This window comes from Lagopus leucura, unplaced genomic scaffold, assembly GCF_019238085.1.
Source record: "Lagopus leucura isolate 7727_CA_CO unplaced genomic scaffold, USGS_WTPT01 Super-Scaffold_100002, whole genome shotgun sequence".
In the NCBI taxonomy this organism is placed as follows: Eukaryota; Metazoa; Chordata; class Aves; order Galliformes; family Phasianidae; genus Lagopus; species Lagopus leucura.
In genome coordinates this window covers 20,393,185-20,406,063 of record NW_024962263.1, presented here as the reverse complement: position 1 = coordinate 20,406,063, position 12,879 = coordinate 20,393,185, and the positions used below count along the sequence as shown (strand labels likewise).

At 37.2% G+C, this 12,879-nt stretch overlaps 1 protein-coding gene across 3 annotated transcripts in view; it reads left to right on the top strand.

The window, feature by feature from the left end:
* The window catches only part of TRIO (trio Rho guanine nucleotide exchange factor), a 224,410-nt gene that overhangs the window by 179,228 nt on the left and 32,303 nt on the right, over positions 1–12,879 (top strand). The gene's annotated exons all lie outside the window — the stretch shown is intronic.

Below are 12,879 nucleotides of genomic sequence, written 5' to 3'. Positions count from 1 at the left end.
GTGAGTCTATATTTCACTTGGGAAATTTGAGAAGCCAATCTCATGGATGAAATCCAGGGAATAAATCTACAGAAACAAAACTTATCCTGAAGTTATTAACCATGTGGGGGCTGGTTTGGAGGGGGAAAGTGGTTACAGGAATAGAGAGTTCTCACTGGACTTTGAAGAAGCATATTTATTAAGTTCACAGTAGATGGTTTGAAAGAATCTGTATGAATCAAACTAGTTTTCTTTTTTCTCTTTCATAACATTTTATGGTATATCAAACTTCAGAAATCATTCATCCATAAAACAGGATGCTTTTGCTATAGAGTAATTGTTAGCAAACGTTGTCCAAGAGAGGATAAGAGGTCTCTGAGGACTGGACTCAGAGGATGCAGTGGGAGAGTCCAGCATTACTAATAGGTTGGTGTAATTCTTGGCATAGATCCACCTCTGCACTTTGAAAACCTATTCTTTTAGAATACAGATGGAAGCTGTTAAGTATGTGCTGTGTGTGCTTTTCCATCTCCACCAAGAGAGCATGCAACAGAAATCCTCCTGAAGCTGAACTCATGTGTCAGCAGAGATGCTGCTTTCTTGACCTGTATGTCTTTCTTCACCATTCTTGAAACAGAGCTTTTTTGAACTCTCAGGCTGCAGGACTTGCAGGAGGGTTATCTGAAGGTGCTGTTTCTTGATTAGTAAAAACTGAAGTACTTGTCAGATGCTGCCAACATATATACCTTGAGCTTGTACATGTGACCCAGTTGCTTTCTAGGGTTGATCTGGCAGAAAACACTGCACCGTTCTCACTAACCTCAACGCCCACTGCTCGCCTCTTAAAAGTAAGTAGGAGCTTATGCAGGAAGACTGATGCCCTTCCACAAGAACTCAGGTTTGTTGCCCTGAAATGACCTCATATTTTCATCTGAGCAACATTGTATTCTAATCTGAACCACTACACGTTATTGTCCTCTATGGCTTAGATGTATCTCTTTGGTCAAATTTGCCATACTTTGATTCATGTAACTGTCAAGTGGGTTACTTGCTTTGTGAAATGAGCTAAGACTGAGCAGCATTGTGGATCAGATGTGCGTATGGAGTTAGCCCCAGGCAACCTTCTGCCTCTGAAGTCTGTTCTCTCTACTTAAATACGTATTTTTTGCTTTGATATCTTGTAACTATTCCATTAAAATATAGCAATTTAAAATGGGTTTGTTATCCCCATCTCATTTTCAAAGCAAATACTCAGCTCCTAGTTTTAAAGATCAGAAAGGGGAACGTTTGCTATTCTGAAGGAGATGGTGTTAGTTTTGCCATGCAAACTTGGTATAAAACAAATTGTAGCTCCATTTCTTTAATATGAAAAATATGTTGTTTATATCTGAACATTTTTGGATTTTAGTATGACTATATTCCAACATATCAGTAATGAAGAATATTCAAAATATTAAGTAGTAGTGAAGAACTTTAAGATTTAACTACAAAAAGGTGATGGGAAAGCAGAGGAGTTAATATGAAGAAGACATTCCAAATACAGAAAAGGACAGACCCTGGAATGTATATTGATGCATTTTGAAAAGAAAGGTAGAAGTTAATTCCACACTAGGAAAATTGCAGCTGTCTCTTCACATCCTTGTCAAATCTGTTCTCCCTGAGAGCATCTAAAATAAACATTTGGTGCATGTAGTTTTGTATGGTAGTCAGAAGTTTGTATTGAGTGTGTAGACTTACTCTGAGCAGAGCAGAAATGCCTCGAGTCACATTTCAACTTAATTTGTCTCTGTTTTAAACAAATTACTTCAGCGTGGCAGCAATATAAGAACGAGCTATCACTTTGCATAATCAAAGCTTCCTCTAGGTGCTCATTGCTAGACAAGTAAGGAGCAATGTGTTCATAATGTCCCTTTGAATGTGGTTACAACCAGCTGTAACAATCCACTGAATTTGTCCATCAAGGCTTGATTCAACTCTGTCCTTTAGTGGAAGTGACAACGAGAGCAGAGCTTAGGTGGTATCCATATACTCCATCCTACTTTGAAAAGATTACATCAGTAATGTAACAGGCCTTTCCCTGTGAGGATTTGTTTTCTTCACAGAGGACAGGAAAGAATGTTTTTAGACCACATTTTTTTCTTCTTTCTATTGTTTTTAAGGATGAGATTGTGCACCTTCAGTCCATTTTTTGAATAAATGGTTAAAAAAGTAGAATTTTTCCCTATTTGATGAGGTAGCTAGAAAAGACCTTCATAGAGGTCAACTGTTGAGGTGCATTGTATTAAATGCTGGGGACCTCATTAAAAGAAAATGTGTCTTTTCTGTGGAGCAAATAAAGAAAACTAATTTAATTTTTTTCTTGTTTCCTTCAAACACCTTATTTTTATCCTTAAAATAAGACTTACAGATGGGTCTATTACTTAAAAATGTTACTTTTAACAGCAGTTATTGTTGTGTAGAAGCTACTATTGGCACTGATCTCCTCAGCCACCCATCCCCCCCAAGGCTTTGTGGTTAATTAAAGAGAAGAATAAAAATTCTGCTTGATTGCCTTTCAAATGATGTGGGTTTATTTCTTTTATTTTTCTCACTTTTTGATTTCTACACCCAAACCAGTTTTGGATAGTTCTACCATGATCGTATTGCATCATTCTCCTCTGTGGCCAGTTAGGTAATACTGGATGGGTGGGAGCTGAGGAATGATTCTAGGAATTGAGATTTAGATGGCAGGGAGTTCAAAACATCAGCTTTCTTCTGAGCCTTTATTGGAAATAATTGTGAAGGAATAAACACAGCAGAAAACTTGCATGGCAAAATGTAACTTTATTTTTTTGTACACAGCGTGGGCTTGATCGTGCCAAAGAAAACTCAGCAGTGCATATGTTATTCCTGAAGAGGCTGTAATCAAATTAATGAAAGTGGCAACGATGGTTTCTGTTTTTAGTGTTCAGCGTACTGCATGGTTCCATACATTTTAATTACACTTTAAGATAAAATGTCGCATCTTCTGTTAATTTGTAGCTCTCTTGCTTTAAAAAAAAAAAAAAAAAACAAACCCAAAACAAAACAAAAAAAAACACATTTATACCAAGGAATTATCTTTGCATATTAAACTCATATAGCTTATTTTTAAATCAAGTTTAATGAAGTTGTGGAACATTATCTTCCCCTTACCTAATGTCTTAAGATGCTTCACCCTGAAAAGGTATCTGTGCAGCAATTTCCAGTATGATTTTAATAGCTGTAATCTACTCAACCTTGACTGAGAGTCTGTTCAAAAGAAAAATACATTTCCAGTGTGACAAACCTTTATTAAAATCATGTGTTCTCTCGCTGCTTTGCTCAGGTTACATTTCCATCTGTAGATAAAAAGTCTGAAAACAGTTCAGTTTCCAATCACTGTCGTCTAAGTCTGTTCTTGATAATGGCGTTATTGAGCAGGGACTGAGCACAGAGGAAACTGTCTGTCAGCACCTACAGCCATCTAGTTGTGCAGGGTGATAGCAGTAGTGTGACTGTAGGGGACTGAAATGGCTCATGAATATTTCAAGTATTAAAAAAAGTCAAGGTTTTACAAGACATAGCAGTGTTAGTAAAATTAGCTGATGTCCCTGTTCTAAATGACTTGGATATGGGAGCATCTTTTATGTCCAGTAGTTCTGGGTGACACGTTTTGTCACTGTCTCAGCTATTCCATTTTCCCTCCCAATTTGTTTAATTACCTTCTTAATTTGTTTTTGAAGGCTGCAGCAGCAAAGCATTTAGCAAGAAAATGACCACAGTTATTGTAATGGCCCCAAAGCTAAATGATACGAGTGTATTATTATTAAGCTTATGGCAGAGTTCCTAACTTGAGATTGATGTGTTTGCACAGCTGTTGCTAAAGCTGTGCCTCCAAACAATCGCTGGTTGTTCTAATGAACTCTTCTGCTTTGAATCAAGAGGATGGAGGGGAAAAAAAGATGACTGCTAAAGTTGGTGCTGGATTATTATGTGTATTTAGATTAACGTGGAACTGCAATAGGTGAAGAGCAGAGGAAACAAGCTTTTTTTTTTTAGTACAAGTTGTCTGATCACTTATTTTTTTTTTAAACAAAGTTTGATTTTAAAAGAAGTTATTTCTTCTGTATTGTTCTTCTAACTTAACACTATCACTGTGTGTTGCCTTTTTACTTAACATTGATGAGCTTTTTAATAGCCTTGAAAATACCATTAGCAATTATGATCGATATCTACACTTTGAAGTGTCTCTCTGCTGACACCATGTATTTTCTCAATTTTAATAGGGAATAAGAGGTTTTATCACGTTTCTTAAGACATTTTGAAAGTAAGGGAATGAAATACACCTAGAAGCCATTCATTTGTAAATATCTGGCAGAGGTTATTCTTGCTCAATTTTGTTTCAATGTTCTAAGCAAAAGAAAAAAAATAAAAGTGTTGGCTCTGCAGCATTGTATGCTGATTTTATATGTAGCTTTTTGTCTTCAGAATCGTGAAGCTTGTTTTTTATTCCTTATGCTAGGCTAGTGGAAGCTAGTTTCCTCCCTACCTATACACACACACTCAGTTTCAAAATAACACCAACAGTTGTCCATCCCCTACTTCCTTGCTTGAACTTGTTTGCAATGACATTGTTTTGCTGATGTACAGCCTTTTTGCTGGAGTAGTGGAGGTTATTTTAAAATCTGCATAGGATAAATTCCTTCCATTTGGATGCTTTGCATTGTTGAGCTTTCCAACAAGGGAAAGGTGACGTGTTGGTTTAAGTAACATCTGAGACTGGCTCTTCCTAAAGCAATTTCTGCAGGCTTGCTTCTCTCCCACTTTCCTCTACTTTTCAGTAGAGCTAAGGACTTCATAATGCATCTTTTTTTTTTTCTTTCCTTTGTTGGCTGTTGGCTGTTATTTATATTGCTATGACCTTTTTCTATCTATTCATATCTTCCTTTTGTACACAGCATATCAGATAAATTTGCTACTTCCTAGCTGTATGTCCTGGACTGGCAACTGTCTCTATCCATTTCAGAGGATAACATTACTTTGCAGCAAAAATCAAAGGAGCAGATTGTAGTGCAACTCAGTAACAAATGAGTAAAAAGAGTTGCACAGTTGCCCTGATTAAAAATGGAAACTGTTCACCACAGATCTTGTGTAAACAGTGGCTTCCATTTGCAGTGACATAAAACTCTCCACTAAGAGCAGAGCCGCATCTCTGCCACTAACGTCAGACTGCGTGGCCCTTCACAAGTAGGTTGCACGCAGCATGCAGGAGATGAATGACTTGTCAACAGCTGGGAAAACTTTCTGCCTAGTGTCTTAGGCACCAGCACTGCCTACAAGGCCCAGGACCAGAGCTTCTTACATCATTCTTTTCCTTTCATTGGCTCAGAGCTCGCTTCTCCCCACCAGCTAGCTGTTTGGTTTTGTCAAAGGCTGGGAGCAGTGGGAAGGAAGCCAGTGCTGCCTGTTCCCAACGCTTCAGGAGCTGTGCAGTACCCTCTGCCAGCCTTTTATGCTGATGTCTGAAATTAATAGGCAGTGGCAGGAGTGGGGGGCAGGCTGGAGGTGAGGGTTGTGTACTTCTCCATGCCAAGCTGAGTTGTAGGCTGTGGCCCTGGGCCTGCACCAGAGCATCCCCTGGCAGCCACTGCTCCTGCAAGATCCGTTCTGCTGGAGGAGAGAGTGGGCAGGCTGTGCCTTCCTCTCGTCTTCCAATTTAATCATCCTGAAGTAAGCTGGAGATTGTTGGTCCTGAGACCTTTCACAGCTATACAGTGAAAGAAGGGTGATGCCTTAGTATTTTTGATTACAGGTTTTATGTCAGCCCGTCAGGGAGTTAAGTGTGTGTGTGTAACTATTAAATGTACCAATGAATATCTTGTCCATTCTGGATCTGCAGAGGAAGTGTGTTAAGGACTCCTTCATGGTAATGTGGAATTATGTCATCTTCAGGAAACACAAAAGAGGCACAAGAACCAGACAACCAACTGATGGCCCAAAGAAACTCACTGAAGATTGTACTTGAAAAAAAGCCAGAACTTTGGAAATTAGAGCATGAGCTTCTGTTCATCAGCTCATATGTAAAAATGTGCAAGCCCTGTGCAATTTTAATTAGTAGAAACACACCCCAATCTAGGGGAGGTATAATTATACTGAAATGGGCACTTTGACTTGTAGAGACAGACTAGAAATTGACTTGCTTTTTGCACATGATGGACATTTTTGGATTGGCATAGGATTGAGAAGTTAACTGACAAACACAGACATAAATCTGTCACTGATGTGTCCTACCAGGCACATGGATGTAGCTGTCTTTAAATGTGGCCAAAAGAATAGAGTTGAGGTCAAAGCATTGTATGTAGGTTATATTTTAACAGGGAAGCTTTGATTAATTTGTTAAATGCTTATGGTTTTCACAAACTGTGAACCTAAAGTTCAGGACTGTAAATAATTTTTAATGCTTACTTCTTGTGACACAAAAAAAATTAAAAAATAAAAAAAATCTTTCCTAAAGTAGGAGAGAATAACAGCTTATTGCAAATACCTCACAAAGTCTTCTCTCCCCTTCTGTAGCGCTGCCTTGCAGGAATATACAAGATATAGGTTCAGAGGGTTTTTTTGTTTTTTTTTTTTTTAATCCCTGAGGTCTGAATTCCAGGGAGCACAAACAGAACTACTGCTGTTCACTCAAGAAAGTTTTTTTTCTGGCATAATATCGTGCCTTCTTCCTGCTTTAAAAAAAAAAGTGTGGATGCAAAACAATCCAGCAGTTGTAAGAGGAAGATTTTTTACAGTATACATTTTGTTGGTGTTTAGCTCACAGCCAGCAGTGATGCATTTTCAGTTCTCTCTATTTGCAATCTCTAATGAATGTGAGATTGTCAAAAAGTTTTAATATTAAAAATTTAAAACCTTGATTTTTCTGAACAGAATAGAAAGGTAGGAGAGGATATTTGGGGGGAAAGAAAAAAAAATATGAGATGACAGAACAGTAACAACATAAAATCATATGAAACCCTTCAGGCATCTGCCACTGATTTTCTAGCTCAAATGCACAGTATATTCCTTTTGCACTTACCCAGAGATTTTCTTCATTTTTTTCCTCAAGTGATATTGCAAATATGTTTGTTGGATGGCTTCTCTCTATTTCAGGAAGGCCTTTGAAGTTATTAAGATGCAACAAAGACTGTCTCCAGGGAGGGTTTTTTGTGTTTGTTTTTAATTGCAGACCTGTTTTGTGGACAGCTATGGATCTTACTTAAAAAGCTGACTAATATCTGGCTTATGATTGCAATCAATCTGATATTTAGCACAGTCAGCCTTTGATAACTTGAAGATTTAATTACGGAATGCATTTAAATTCGAACGGTCAGTGCAGGTATCTGGGAAGGTATACCAAGGTATTGAGCTATCTTCATCTAGCCACACATGGTAAAAAATTTACAAAATAAGATATGATAAGATACGAAATAAGATATGCACTATGCTGAAATGTGAAATAATGGCAGAAAGGATTTGTTGACCAGAGGTGAATATGTTTGTTCCATTCCAAATACAAATGACATTGAAGGATTTTCTTTTATGTTTTTGAATACTAGTTTTCTGCTTTTTATTCATAATTTTTTAAATAAACTAGTTTCGTTTTTAAAAAGCATTGAAAATTCTCTGTATTGTAAGTGAAGCTCATGCTTCCAAAAGAGCATGAGGGAAATTCCATGCCTAACAAAGCTAAAGCTGTACTTTCTTTAAATGGCAGCTGCTTTTATGGTGACTTGTTAAAGCTGAAATGTATCTAATGTCTTTTGATGTATATGGCAGTGTTTGTTTAAAAAAAATATTAAATTACTGTAAGGGCAGTCTAAAGAGGAGGATATGCATTAGAAGAGAATGGAAATTCCTGACAAGTTCAGGAATGGTCTTATACATGGCAGATTGACTACCTCTTCTTTCAGAAGTGGTTCTCAGGTAGAAACTGTGTATGTGTGTATCCATGAGTATATTAAGTCTTTTTTTTTCTTTCCTAAGCTCTCCCCATCTCATCTAATAACAAAAAATAATTGTTTACCTGGCTGTTTTTTTTTTTTTTGTCATTAGAAGCAAAAATTGACTTGACTGAGATTGGGACATTATTGCTTGTAGGCAGATCTGGACTTGGGATATCACTGAACCATAGCCACTTCCAGTTGATATCTCAGACTGTCCTTTTGAACTGATGATAACTGATGATACTTTCCCAAGTATTTGTAATGTACCTGCATCAGGACTTACTGAAGAGCTGGCTGGTTGCCCTATGTGATTGCCTTCCTTTGTTGGCTCTGTGATCCATATGGCCGTGGGAACAGGCAGGGCTGCAGTGGCAAAGTGACAGTCCACTCAGGACCACCAAGGTTGCTTTGCTCCTTTTTTTTTTTTTTTTTTCTTTTTTTTTCTTCTTGATGCATCCCAATAGTTCAGAGAAGGCAAATTGTTTGTACTTAAAGTATTGCAGCATTTTGATCTTAGCACAGAGCAGAGTAGGTTTGATTCCCTAGGTAAGGAAGTCAGGGTTTTGTAGCCCTGTTACTCTCTTTGCAAAAACTAAAACTCTAAAAATGGCAATGTGGAAATAGTTAATGTGAAGCAGAGTCTTTCAAGTCATCAGCTAGCTCAATATGGCTGATTTATTTTTTAGAAAAAAAGCCCTACTTCATTAATCGCAGATGTGCGTGTTTCTTGTGTTAAGAAAGCTGGGACTCGAACGAGAATTCCCATTTCCCTTAAAGTTTCAAAAATTTGTCTGTTCGTTGGAGGTAACTTTCTCTTCTGATTTGAAGGAGGTAAGAACTCACGCTGCCTGCCCTTTTTCCTTTACTTACAAATAAATTTATGGACTCTGAGTGAACTCTCTGACCTTACCAACAGAGCAACATATGTGATTTCACTGTGAGAGAAATAGAAGTTAAATGCCTTCTTTTCATAGTTTGGCTATGCATTATAAAACAAAGCCCAACTCTTAGGCGTTTTTAAGGTTGTTGTGTTTTGTTTTGTTTTTTAATAATTGTGAAGCTTATTTTTTTAAGCTTAGTTTTTACTTGAGCAAATGGCCTTATTAAGTCTGATAGTTTATTGTTGGATTGGTAATGCCGTGTGTGATTATTTTCTGTGTACTGGATTTTTTTTCTTTCCCAAAATGGCCATCTGTTGCATTTATCTTTTTCTAGAAGGGAATATGACACTAACTAGAAAGTTTCGTGTACTTGAAACACAGTTGGGGTTAGCATACCCCAAATTCATTCCATCTGTTTTGTTTTTAAAAGTCCATGTTGTTCTTGGTTTAGTTTTGAATACTCCTTTTTCCTCTTAGCATGTTTTAGTGATAAAATATTCTTGAGCAACCCTAGAAAAACAATTCGTTATGTAGTCATAAAGGAACCAAAGCCAATTCTAGTGTAAACATTCCCAAGCATAGTTATCAATCAAAGAGGGTATCCCAGATTATATAGATATAGTGGTTGACCAGGGAGAAATAAGACACTCGAGCAGCTTTTCTCATAGTGGAGGCTGAAGTCTTTCTTTCAGTGATCTTGCAAACCTCCTATATGGATACTGAGATTTCCTGACATTTGGATCTAAGAATGTGTCTACCTAAATGTATGAACTTGAACAAGCATTTTTTGCTGTTGTTTTTATTTGTTTGTTGTTGTTTAATTAATGACTGTGTCCTAGTATTGTAGCCTTTGGCTAGAAATACCATTCAACTGAGTAAACACATAGGGGTAAGATTTGCAGAGTCTGGACTCCTGTGAGGTGGGCTGGGATGGGAAAATGAATGTTAAGAGGTCTCCCAGGAAAAATTTTGCAATGTTTTATTTTTTACTGAGTATTAACATTGATCTGTGGGACTGCAGGGATGTTTTCTGCAGGTTTAAGGTGTGGGGGGGAATTAGATCTGGTCTCTGAAGAGACTAATGAGTTGACATTCCGTTTGGGTTAACACAGGTGATGCTAAGTTTCTTTTTTTTTTTTTCCCCAACACTTTTTAGATATAACTTGAAATTTAAGCTGATGCTTTTATGGCAAGGCAGTATTTTTATTTGTATTAAGCCTTTTCTTTTTCCTTAGTGCTTTCATGCTTTAAAAAGGGGAACAATGCTATCATTTTGGTGTACTACTTATATTTTGACCACTTTTATGATTCCCTGAAGCCCTAATAATGCTTTAGTAAGTACTTCATATAAAACCTTGCAGAAGAGAAGATGAGAAGCAGTTACATGGTGCATGCCAAATGAAAACTAATGCTGTGTGGGAGGATATGGCCAAAGTATGTGCTGTGAAACATGTCTGGCTAGCATTGTTTTGTCTCTTAGATCTTCCTCACTTGAGTGGAGTGTATGCATTTCTTCCTGCTCTCTTCCCTCCTCCTGCCCACGATCTGTTGGCTGACTTAAGAGCAGGAGTGGCACAGCAAAACTGCAATCAGATAAAAATACTACTTTCCCACAGTTTTAGGGGCGTTGCATCATACAGTTTGGTTTTACAAGAAATGGAATAGTTGGTAAGTGTTGACCGTCAAAAGGATGTGCAAAAATCTGGGAAGGGAACACAGCTTTTTAGAAGCTTTTATTAACTGCAGGCCTGTTAGATGCTTAGAGATAGGCATGTTTATGGAAAAAATAAATCTTCCACCGTCAGTTACTGCACCGGCACGCTGCCTTTTTCTTAGCGGGGAGTAATTGTAAAGGAAGGAAATGCAAACTGATACAAAAACACAAAACAGTTGGTGCATGATGAACTTCGATGTTAAAGCCTAATTGACTTTTTCTTTTGTTAAATACATAAACGAATGTGCTCTATTTGAGGATAGAACTTGTGTGGACAATTTGAGGGACTTGAAAAATCTCTACAAGTGGAAGAAAAAAATTGGTTTTGTTGTTATAACATTTTCAAGAGTTTTAAAAGCAAAGCATTTAGTTTATGCTTTCAGAAACTTGTTTACAAGAACACTGCTGTTCTCTGCTCTCCTGTGTTCCATTAGCAGAATGGCAGAAGGGTAGTGAAGTACCCATCAGTTGGAATTTACTATGATTTCTGAAATGAGGAATCTGATGAAAGTTAAAAGATACATGATACTGTGATGGTAAAGTTACATTTGGTGAAAGAGCAGTCAAACTAACTTCTTACAGAGGTTTACTAGGGGATTGTTTGGATTCCTGTGGAGAGCTTGCAGATGGTTGGGAGTTTTGTTTGGAATTTTTTTAATAAGCAGACCACTTTATTTAAAAAAGGAAAAATCTGTCATGCTGTGGATGCTGATGGCCAGTAGGTCTGCTTTTCCAACATATGTGCAGAGGACCCTTAAGCAGTAACTCACAGGCCTTCAGGGATCTTCAGACTGCAAATCAAAAACTGTTATTGGTAATTAATTTTTTCCTTATGTTTCCTGCTTAAAAAAAAAAAAAAAAAAAAAAAAAAAGCATGTGGTAATTCTGTAGCACTGATATCTCAAGATTTAGAGACAAAGCTGGCTAGCAGAACTCTGCATCTGCTTTTTGGTAGTATGCATTACTTGAGACCTTGAAACCACACTGATGGCATCACAGGAAGTCTGCGTACCCTTGTGCAGCACACTTACAGCTGCAGCTAGGAGGTAGTTCTGCAGGCACATACTGATTCCTGAGTTGAAAGTTAGTTGCTAGTTTGATGGACTGAAATTATGCTTTATTTTCTACTTTATGGGAAAACAAAAGTGGTGTCTAATATCAGTTATTGTTCTGGATGTGTTTATACAGAATAGCCTAGTGCAGATCTTGGCATCACAGCTGATGTATTTTAACAGTCACATGCCAACTAATGGAAGCAGATTTGGTCTTATTGAAACAAAGAAAACGTTTAAATCAGCCTGATAAAAATTTTGGATTCCAGGGAAAGGATGGTAATGTTTCTCTCTTTTATTTTTTCCCTGGCATTCTACAATTTTTAAGATAATCTTTGAAACACCATGAACAGTAACGGAAAAAGACATATTCACATTCTGTGTCTCATTCAGCATGTTAGTTGTGGCTTTTTAATCTAGAATTTGCCCTTAATATTCTGTGGAAACAGAGCAGGCTCACATGCTAGTGTGTAGATGCACGGCATTTGTGTTTCCAGTAAAGTGTGTTGCTGCAACAGTGACCATATTATCCTACAAAATTCAAACTACTTGTGGTTAGACTGACAGTATGCTTCTTAAGGAAAAGCTGCCAGAAGAGGTGACCTGAACATCTGTGTCAAACTTCAAGATGGAATGCAAACACTGCATTGAATTCCTAGCAGTAGAAACATTCAACAAAACATTATTTATGTCATCCTTATATAAACTATCCATCTACAAAAGTGCACACAGAGTAAAAAAAAAGAAAACACCATACTTGACAGTCTAGCTGAGTCTTGTTAATATGTTGATGGTAGATAGTAGTCATAGGACTGACATTTCAAGATTGTGTCTTTGAAAAAGGAAGTATGTTTTTAGGAAAAAGAGAACTGTTGGGAGAAGAAACAATATGCTTATGGGAAGAATAAATGTAGTCTCACAAAAGCTAACCCGGTGGATGCTTACCATAAATATACTCTATGGTTCGAGTGACAGGAGCCTTAGTGGGAAAGTAATACTGACCTCATATGCATATAGCTGTGGTTTAAGAAAAGTATATCCTTTGACTACAGAACTTAAGGCACTGTCATGCTAAGAAAAACTGCTGCTCCTTAGATTTGAGCAAATGGGCTTTTCAGCATGGCTATTCTCTTCCTTTTTTTTTTTTTTTTTTTTTTAAGACTCCAAGACTATTTAAACAAAATACACATAAGATATTTAAGATATAACATAATAACATAGATACATAATATAACATAGATATTTAAATGTTCTCTCGATTTTTTGAC